We start from the raw sequence: 11,767 nt of genomic DNA on the forward strand, positions 1-11,767 counted from the left end.
ACTTTCCTTTACAAGAGCTTCCGGTAGGCATTTTGTCCTCGCGTTACATCGCGCCTCAAAGAAAGCGACAGGAAACCACTCTGATTGTAACTTCTTCTAAGATACACCTTGGCAACCACTTAGTAACCTAAGTTAGATGTTCGCTGATATCAGGAATCTCATATGGCGTATTAAGAAGAAGAAAAAGTAGATAATATCTTGATTATTTTGCTTCTGGATATCGACGACTTACGTAGGAAGAAGAGTTGTTTCCTCATTTTGTTTTTCACTTTTGACATTACTTGTAATAACGGAAAACTTATCAATTTTCAGTAGCAGATCTGAGTTTCAAAAGACCAGAAAATATAGAATGAAGAGCGTTGCCCATCTATAAGAATCAAATAATATATTTATATATGTATATAAAACTAATTATTTACAAACATTCGAAAGTTAAAAAAGTACCTTAACTGGAAACTTTTTCGTAACATTGAAGTAGCCTCTTATTGTTATACATAATGACACTTTCCCAAATCTCTTCATAAAGTTTAGAATCTGTAAGAAGAAAATACATTCCATAATTATGTGTTATAATGGATAAAAGAGACAATCTAAAACTAACTTTCAGTTTCTGTTCAAGCGACAAATCGCATGCAGAAAATCTTCGGATATCTTGAAACGAGGTTTGCATCTGAAAAACATAAAAAATAATTAAACATATTAAAGGAAATTCGAATCGAAAACTTTGAAAAAAATAATGATAAAATACCGTAGACGTAAGTGTTGAACACGCGTAACCCATTATAAGGCATACGATTGAAAATCCAATGATAAATAAGAAAAAAGTAAATCTAATAACAGTGTTAAATTCGGCGAAGATAAATATATAATATAAGAGACTGGTTTCTACGAGAACTGTGAAATAAAATATTGCAAATAACAAACTAAATTTTGTGTTGATTTGATTGAGGAAGTTCCAAAGTTCGGCATGTTGCAACATTATCCATTCTAATTTTAAACTTAGATTCGACTCCTTCTTATTCAGTAGAATTAAATCATTTGATACTCTTCGAAACGCTTTCTTCATAATCAAATAAAAAAATAGAAGGAAAAATAAGACATGAATCAATCCTCCAATAATAAAGTTTACCGAAACCCCAAATTTTACGCTACAGAACAGAATCATAAAATAATTTTCGTGAGTTGCTTCTAATGCTGGATATACGACAAAGATATTGAAAATTGGCAGTGCGCAAGTGAAAAAAAGCAGCATCATGAGCATGATAACATTAATTTTGTGAATAAACCCGTTTAAATCTACAATTGGCAAATTATCTGGTTTCAGTAATACGATTATCGGATTAAATTTTTTGCGTTTTATAACGGAAAAAGTGAGCGTCGTAGCAAAATATATTATGGTAACGCACAACCTGACGAAAATGTTATAATCCACCAGTAAATACCAGCCAAAGCAAGGCATGTTTTCTGCTACCGACGGTATTGTCATAAGAAGTAGTATGAAAAAGAATTGCCAATATACAAATTCCACAAGCCATAAAAAAAACTTTTGTAATAATTTATGTTCGGTTTGAAACTGTCGACAATAATAGCATGAAGCATAAAACTTCCACCCGTAGATTATTGCAGTAGACATATGAGGTTGCAACAGACAACTCAGGCATATTTTGTATCTACGAACATCAGCCATGAGTAAATTTCGAAACTTAAAATAGTTCGACTAAATGTCAGTTATGGATAGATACATCTGTAATCGGTTGTATTCCTTGAAACTGGAACAACTAACACTTATTACAATTCTACAGTTTTATTTTTAATTCGATCAGATAAGTACAGAATCTTTGTTTCATCTGCACAGAGCCACAGCATCTAGATAACATTCTCGTGTTTTCTGTACGCATTAATATTTCAGAAAGGTAGTAGCATTACCACTCAAATCAGTACATTATTAGATGCCTATTATTATAAGTTTGTCTGCTGATATTAATGATAGTTGCTATAGTAGATTATTCATGTATAAACAGTAAAATTTATTAATTATAAATTATTCAATGAAGTAAACGCATGGTAAAGTGATCATTATTGCATTCAACATAATGAATTTGCATTGAAAATTTATTTCGTTCGCTCGATTGTTGTACTTTAGCTAATGGTGTATACATAATTTAATTATTCCCGATCGATTATCATTACTCTTCTTAATAAAGATTTTTTAACTTCTAATCTTTTGCTGTTTTTTAAATTATTATGGAAATGGATACCAGAAAGTTGATGACTAGCATTAAGCTTCTGCACGACATAAAATACAAAAGTTTAACAATATTTCGCGCCTAAACGATATTATTCTTAAACATGAATTGACCAAACAAACTTCGAACTTAAAATTCATTATATTTTGAATGTTCATTTTTGTTTTCAAAATTTATCAATATTACGGTCGCAAAATCTATGGTTTGTCAACTAACTGAGTTATCGACAAATCATATTTATAATATTGTCTATATGTAGGTCCTTCTTTGGAACCAAACATTGATATTTTATTAATTTCGATGTCTCCTTCTTCACCGGGCTGAATGGCCAAGCGATTAAGACACCAGTTTCCCGATTCGAGAATCCAGAAACGTATACAGGCAAGTCGAAACACGCAGAAGTTTTTCATTCATCCCAGAAATGTCTTTATCTATTTGGTTTTTATAATGCATGTCTGGTCGAACCTACGGCTAGATTCACAGTACCGTGGGTTTCGTCAGAGTATGGGTGAGCCTTATGAATGAATTAAAGTATGTATAAAATGCTTAAAATAACTCAGCTTTTGGGATTGATAAGAATTGGCTTCTAATTCGCACTCTTGACATCTTGACAAATTCAGAAATCTGATCGAATGAGACAATTTGACTGAAAGTAAAAAATTAATATTTCAAATATTACGAATCATTAGAATAAATAGAATGCTTCTTCAGAAAACACTATAAAGATGATCCTTTCTCTACAATAATGAAAGTCGTAAACATAAATTTGCTCAAATTTTAAATTTTATCAAAGAAAATTGGATTGTGTGTGAAATTCTTGTAAAATTTACAATTGGCAGAAGTCAAATGAAGAACGAGATGAAGAATGTACATCTATGGAATAGAAACAGATACTGTATAACTACTTTAGGATCGAGTCATAATATAAACTATAAAAGTTCGTTACGCTTTATATTGTGTGGACTATTTTAATTTGAAATATCACATTCAGTTTATATTCCACCTTTGTAATACTGTATACAAGACCATAACTATAGTAAAACAACTCTAAGATGGGCACGGTTTCGGTATTGATTAGGGACAAAATTCTCTGTTGAAATGTTAGATAATGGAATCATCTGTACTGATTTTCTGTTGTCTTATAAATGGATTCAACAACATAAATCTGCGTTAAATAAATTGGAAATAAATGCATTGATTTTTCATACTATTTTATTCATATAAACATAATACATACGATTCAAAAATGTGTACATAAAAGTGTAGATTAATTACGTGCAAACTTTAATCACCTTCCAAATGCGCTGCATTAGAATTAATTCAAAAATCTGCAATGACGTTATAAAAACGATATGGAACACATTTATGGTTTGTGTGGGTATATTACATTTATTTTAAAAACAAATACAGTATATATACGAATAATAAAAGCTATACACACGAGAAACACTTGCGTGAATTATCTGCTAAAATTTACAGCTATTTTTGAACTATTGAGTACTTGATTAAGAAACTTGTACAACTTAAATTACATTTTTATAATAAAGTGTTTCTATAACGAAATATTAAATCGGTAGAAATACATATTTTTGTAGAGTATCATTCTATCCATGCAATGCAAAAAAATTTTTAGAATCTTCTTACTTTTTTGTTTTTAGCTGTTATATATACATGAAAAATGAAAGGTGGGGGTGTATTGACGTCTAGTTTGCTTCATATCTCAGTATGGGGTTATGATAAACAAACGAAATTTACCATGATACCTCATGCATAATGACATTGATGCTGTTAAATTTTAATGGTTAATAATCAAAGAGGTGCGAAGATAAAGTAGTATTATTTGTCTTGAAAAATGTCACATTTAATAAAGATGTTATTCATTTTTAGCATTCACAATGTTTTATAAAACTCATCATTAACCTCTAAATTAAGCTTTTTCCATGCGATAATAATTAAAGATATGAAATGTTTTTCTAACAAAATCTAATAACAGATGGTGCCTTACACAATTTAAGTAATTATGTTAATAATCTAAGAGTTATTTTTACAAAAATTTGCCAGATTCTTTTACATTGTGTTAACCAAAGTTTATAGACCGACACCGAATATTCTGTTATAAAAGGGATAACGCTAACGAAAATATAACTTAATGTGTAACAATGAATTTCACTTTCTTGGTTACAGTTACGTTTCTTAATAAATTAACACTTTTAATATTACGACTACACATTGTGGGAATAAATCTTTTTCTTGCATATCATGGGTTCTGTCAATACTGTAATGGAGGCAGCCAATTGGTGACTAACAAAAATCTCATTTAGCCGGATTGTTCATGACGTATTCTTTGAGTTATTCGTCCGGATTGTATTTTGAGTCCTCCATAGCAGCTACATCAGATCTTTCCAATCGCGATGCTTGTAAGAAACTTCCAAAACAGAAATAAAAAGTCTCAGTAAAGTTAAACATGAATTGATGAAGCGGTAATTGTTAAAATTTTTTATGTAAATTAATAAAATTTTTAATTTGAAACTCGGTATATTAATCCTTCAGAGAGCAAAATATATGTTGATCATTAAGTATTTTCTTATAGTAATCTTTTTCTTTTTCTAATAGTATCGTATATTACTCCATGACATTCTACAAGACTTGTTTTCTGAAACACAGATCTCATATTAGATACAGGAATACACGAAAAAATGTAGATTGCTTGCTTACTATTAATTTCCCTCAAATGCCTTCTGGCCTGTTCTCAGATTCAAAAAATTGGAGAATACCAAATGAAAAGAACTTGCCTTCTGAAACGTTAATAATTAATTTATAATATGTAAAATTATCATTTTTTTCATACTGATGAATTTTAATTACTTTAATGGGAAGATTTTTATGCACGTTGAAAAATTCTCCAATGGAAACTCTAAGGGATCTTTTTCCAAAACTCTTCATGAAATTCAAAATCTGATTTTTACAAATAAAAGAATTTGTATTTAAAAAGTTTTAATGCAATCTAATATATAAAAATCTAAACGAAACTCGCTTTTAATTTTTCTTCCAATTGAAAATTGCAATCGGCAAATCTTCGAATATCTTGGAACGAATTCTGCATCTGGAATAAATAAAACTTAATGAAAAATAAAATAATGTTCGTTTTTATTAAAATTAGAAATATGTATTTACTGTAGAAGTAAATTTTGATGCCAGGAAACTAGTAAATACGCATCCACCTCCTAAGCCCATAGAAAAAAAAATTCAAAACTTTTACTTGTAAAGCCATTTCAGTGTACAGGAATATATAAAAGCTAAGAGAAGTAAGTAAAATGAGAATAAAGTACGAAATCGCAATAAATGTATCCTAAATTTCATTTAAATGATAAACAAAATCCCATAGATCTGCATGCTGCAAGATTATTTCTTTCAATTTATATCTAAGATTTCTATTGGACTTTTTCAAAAGATACAACTTTTCAGAAATTCTCTGAAATCCTCTTTGTATTATAAAAGATATCGATCCAACTAGAAAGACGAAGTGAGTTTGTCGTTCGATTATATATATATATATATATATATATATAAATCCTTTATAAATGTAGCAGAAGATGCCTTCATACTTGAAGTATTTTCTATGAATTAAACCATAATTTGAAAAATAAAGAATTATCTGAACCCAAATTAGTAGAATGAAAAAAACAATAGTATTAAATGACCGTAAAAATGTAATTATCTTAAACACTTTTTCTCTGTCTTTATCATGAAATTGTATTCTCAAGTAAGGAGAAATCTGGTTACGTCTTAACAAACTACAACTCGTTACATAAGTAAAGATAATTAAACACTGCCCGATTTGTACGAAAGTAGAATGTATTCCAGGTCTTTCATCTCTCACCGAACAAGGAATGTAATTTCGAAAGTATGGAAATAAATTTGTAAGCATGAAGAAAAAAAATAACCACAAAGCTGCATCTATCATCATGAAATATATTCTTTTAAATATTCTTAGTTTATCGGAAGAATGCTGCGATTCATTACTGCGGCAAGAAGAAAAAGCTTCAATGCCAAAGATTACAGCTGGGGACCAGAAGGGCTTCAAGAAACATCTCAAACATAATTTTGAGGTCAAACCCCTATACATACTATTTTCTGTTATTAATGTTTCTTGTGTAGATGATGTCCTGTAGCAAAAAACTAAAACTGTTTAAGAAATATTGAAAAAAAATTAATGTAGGTATGGAATAAGACAACGAAAAAGCATGGACAAGCAAACTAAGAAATTTTTCTATGGGCAACTGGATCTTATATAGGTGTTGATATGTGTAAGGAACCTAGAAAAAACCTTTGGATAGCTTGTTAGTGAAATGCAAACCTGCAACCGACTGTGAGTGTTTTATCCAAACAGTTAATAAAGTAACAAGTAAGGAGAAAGTTAACAATGTGTCAATTATAACGCAAATGAGCCGATTTGTTTCTTATAGTAGAAACAATATAGGACAACGTGATTGGATAGCGCAATCAGTAATTGCTTCGAGTCTTTGATGCAGAACTAACCCGTGATTAACAACATAGAAAACAGGAATGTTCAGTTATAATGAAAAATTTTAACTAATTTTACATGCGTGAAACTTCTTAGGCAAGGTTATATAAGGCGATATAGAAATTATGTTTAGCAATTTCGTTCAATATATTAATTGATTATTGATTCAAAAGAAAATTTTCATCTACGTGTAATTAGTTAATCTTGCTCTTAGCATTCCAGTATTCGGTTTAGTCATCTATTTTTAAAACTAAATTTTATGTATTATAAAGTTTTACGGTAAAAATTACATGTGAAAGATGTGAGAAATTTCAAAGTTATGAACAATTTTCCGTAGAATAGATAATTCATTGTAAAGAATAGATAATTCACTCTTAAAAATATATGACTAAACCGAATACTAGAAAGCTAAGAGCAAAATTAACTAATTACACGTAGGTGAAATTTTTCTCTTTAATCAATAATCAATAATCAATTAATATATTGAATTAAGTTGCTAAACATAATTTCTATATTGCCTTATATAACCTTGCCTAACGCATATAAAATTCTTTAAAATTTTTCGTTAATTGCTTAAATTTATCTTTGTATACTAAGTACATTTATCAATTAACAAGACTTATTATACTGGAAAATTATGGATGCAGATTAGTTCACCTGTGGTAAACTATATAAAGAATATTATTTCTGATCAGTAAGACTAAATATCTGCATCCATAATTTTCCAGTATAATAAGTCTTGTTAATTGAAAAATGCACTTAGTATACAAAGATAAATTTAAGCTATGATAAAGGACACAAAGGCATAATAATTTTTCTTAATGGTTTTACGGTGAAAATTAAATGTAAAATATGCGAAAAATTTCAAAGTTATGAACAATTATCCATTGAATAGATAATTCATTTCAGTTTTGATGGGGACGGAACATTTTGCTTTTATTATATAAATATAAATAGAAAGAATATGCGGATTAGTTATAAAAAAGTTATCATATCCGAAAATTTTAATGTCTACTATTAATAATCTTTACTTTTATATGCTTTATTATCGTTTATTCCTTTTCATTATTTTTATCTTCACTTTGTTTTAATTTCACTGAAGGATGCAGCAAGCTGCTGTAAATGTTATGGTGTGGTATGCATTTGGATGGATGGTGTGACAAATCTAGCATTTGTTTCCGGTCGTATTAATGCTATAGTGTAGCAGCAAGTACCAGATATGCACAATACATTATATAATACTTTCTACAAATACGTAATAGCTAATTTCATTCAGAAGTTATCACTAGTATTAAATGCTAATTCATAAATAAACTACATATGCATTAATACCATTTGCAAAACAATTTGATGTAAGTTTTTCCAATTTCTTCAAGATACTGCACCCACTCATAACGCAAAATCAAAAAAGGGCTGGTTTTTGGCAAATGGTGTGAGTGTTTTCCTGATCTTAATTTTATAGAAAACACATTAATTAATGCATACTTGTAGATTGCATGCTAAGAAATGGAAGAGACAAAAGCCGAACGATTATTACAGGAAATCTGTGTGCAAAAGTTGTTTGCTAATTTTTATGCAATCAATCAAAAATAGAAAAATGTATTAATTTTTCCGAAAATAAGTGGTGTCGTTATAATGGTACTGCATTTCTAACAAAAATGTACATTTTGTTAACTAAGAGAAATGTTTATAAAAATTATACTTATTGAAATTTAATAAGTCTTCTAACTTCTTCCTAAAAAGATGAAAAGAATTTGGGAAACATACAGCATAAAGATTCAGTAGATTCAGGAGTAATTCAGGAATTGTTGATATTTAAAGAGAAACTTAAGTCATGGACAGAGACGTTTACCCTAATAAGATCGATTCAAATTTCAACTCAATTCTTAAATATATAAAAACAGAGCAATTGCTATTTACTTGGCAGGAGACTCTTTGAATCTAGAAGACGTACAGAAAGTAGAAAATCGATATTACGATTCTTACAATCGCACTACAGCCCAACTTCAATTGCTCGCTGTTAAACTTATTGGAATTTATGTGTTTCTTCAAAGATAATATTTGAAAACGTAGCATTTCTTACAGTGTAAAAAATTTTTTGATGTAATTAATAAGGAAAAGTAAACTAATGGAAATAGAAACAACTAACAACATCCATAATATTAAATGTCAATTCCACAAGGTGATCAATAAAAGACTGCAGAAGACAAAATAAGATGAAACTAATAAAGACACTTAAAGTAGAAAGTGAAAACGTATAATCAGAATATAAATTTTTCAAAATGTATTTCTGTGAAAATTAATCATTACAAACATTTAAAACAATATCAACGTTCTACCAAATAGAGGATAGAATATGTTAATTATAATTATAATACACTAAGAGACGTGGTAAAATATGAAAATAAGAAAAATAAACCAATAATAGTTGGAATGTACAATAGTACATGGTACATTTTATGCTGGATATGAGTCATCACTCAAGAAAATAACACATTAATAAGCTTAATTAATCCTAGCGTAGATTTTAGTGTGAAAACTCATGTAAATTATCAAATATTGGAACATTCCTTTTAAGAACAGCATTGCTTCTCTGTCTCCTGTAGGTGTCTCTATTTACTCTCATACAGTACAGAGTGGGAATTAGAAACCCATTCAAGACTGAGTTGAATGTTGCATAAGATGGTTATCAACTGAAATCGATTTTGACAGCAACTCTTAAATGCATATACCATTGTTATTGATGATAATCAGTTCTCTTTATTCCGAAATCATTATTGTTCATTATAGATTTTAAAATAACAAGTCTTTTTTGCAGTAAAAAAAAAAGAATGGACCCGATGATTGCGGCATCATAAGATACATAATTTTTTGTTCATAACTCTTTATATTTTAATATAACTCGATTTAGCTTACTCTTAAATCGTGAAACTCTCAACCTGCCAAACAACACTTGTGAAATGATTTCGCCTGTAAATATGAACATTACCATTATATTGTTATATAGAGATTTCGATTTGCAAGTAAAATTCAGTTTTGAATTTTTTCTGTATTATGCAAAAGTCTAACAAATATATTATTGTAATTATACAATTGAAAGTATTTATTATTTTTCAATAAAAGTCAAGAAATTTCGTATTTAATGCTATTATAAATGTGAGATTATTCAAATTACGTACAAAATTTGCATATAAACTGAACTATTGTGTTGCAATTACGAAACAATATAACCTTACTAACGAATAATTATTAAAATAAAATTAATAAAATCTGATTTTACTACAAATATATCTATAGCCAATATAATGTTTAACTTGAAGTATTCTTAAATCTCGCATGTGATAGTTAAGAAATGTGTGTGTGTAAAATCACGATTTCACTGCAATTTATAATGATACCTTCTGATTAATATCTGAATTATTTTCGAATTTAATCCAAGGCTGTCAGTTAGAAGAAATAAGTACAGTAGAAAACCGAAAATCGGAATCAATTGGGGACTGGGGTTGTTCAAATTGGTGATTTGTTCCGATTACCGATTATGTAGGAATAAATATATTAACCTGTCCGATGTTCAAATTTTTCTCCGTTGCGTGTCGCTTCGTGTTGAATTTTCGTCGATTTTAAGCCTAACGAAAATTTTTATAATAATAATCGAGGCTATGGTATCGTTAAAAATTATTTCTGCATTTTGTACAAACAAAATAAATATATTAAAGAATATAAAAACATGAAAATTATACTTTAGAATTAAATTTAGTATCAGAAACGTTCGATTCAGCACGACACAGTCCGACTGAAAATCGTTCCGATTACCGGCGATTCCGATTACCGGGATTCCGATTAACGAGTCTCTACTGTAATTTGATTTTTATTATCTTCTCAAATTCAGGTAAGTCCTAATACTTACTTTTTCCTAATTTACTTTTTAATGCAGGAATTTGTTTCTTACTTCCTTCCGCCTTTTCCTGCAATCTCTAATGGCAGAAAAATCCCCTAAGAATTTTATTTTTTATATTAATTAATTATTTCTACTTAAACACAAATCTAACATTAAAAAATATTGTCGGGAAATAATTTCCGCGAAAAAAAGCCTCCCAAAAAGTATTTTTCAAGAAAAACTATATATAAAGTTTAAAAAAAATTTAAAAAATGCTTTTATTTGATAAATATAACTGCAGGGAGTGTTATTCATTCACTTAACAAGGCATGATTTTTACACGTGCAGTCTACATTGTAAACAAACCGGTTGACCTTGGAAACAGCTGGAGGCAGCTTTCCCGGGTAGTTCCCATGTACAATTCAGGGAATTATCGGTGTAAAGCTTGAGGGAAGCTAACTTACCGCATCTATTCAAATATAACACAATATTTCCGATTTTTATGCTATAAAAATATGAGTAGACCAAATAAAAAGGTATGGAAAAAAATTGTACTGAATAATAAAAAAATAACCTGCTGTGTCATAAAAAACATCTAATAGCGTTTAAAAAAATTTACAGAAGTCAAAACGGTCAAATACAAGTTTAAAACTATTTAATTAATTTTATAAAAAAAACTCCCATAAAAAAATAGCGCGATTAATTATGTAATTAATAAATCGTCATAAAAAATTTTTCGTGGTCAAAAAAATTCATAAAATTTTCATTTGTGATAGATAACGTTATATATATGCTGATCCATACATTTTTAAAAAGTTACGTCAGGGCCCTTTTTAAGGAACCTTAAGGCCGATGCCCCAGATATCTCGGCTTAAGGGCTTAAAGCGATACGAAATTCATCATACACTATAGCAAAGGTGGCCAACTTTTGTGCACATAAGATCTTCTTTTTATCGTAAAAATGTGTCGCGATCGACTTGTTGTCATAGGCATAGTCTAAATGGGGAGGGGGAAGTGTGAAATACAAACTATGTTTATACACTGTTTCAGTACGAAGTGCACTCACTGCTTATGAGTCAAGTCATAACTGCATGCATACAGTTGCGTTCGGTTACAAAT

General features: G+C 29.2%; 1 long non-coding RNA gene across 1 annotated transcript; it reads right to left on the reverse strand.

The window, feature by feature from the left end:
• Positions 1-278: 278 nt before the first annotated feature.
• Positions 279-672, reverse strand: LOC136970985 (uncharacterized). The gene is made up of 3 exons (XR_010880084.1): positions 602-672; positions 445-534; positions 279-367 (listed from the first exon to the last, which is right to left on the reverse strand). It is a non-coding gene; the product is annotated as an uncharacterized lncRNA (long non-coding RNA).
• Between the last annotated feature and the right edge of the window lie 11,095 nt (positions 673-11,767).

The sequence above is a fragment of the Centruroides vittatus genome, unplaced genomic scaffold (assembly GCF_030686945.1).
Source record: "Centruroides vittatus isolate TY-2023 unplaced genomic scaffold, ASM3068694v2 contig_223, whole genome shotgun sequence".
Classification (NCBI taxonomy): Eukaryota; Metazoa; Arthropoda; class Arachnida; order Scorpiones; family Buthidae; genus Centruroides; species Centruroides vittatus.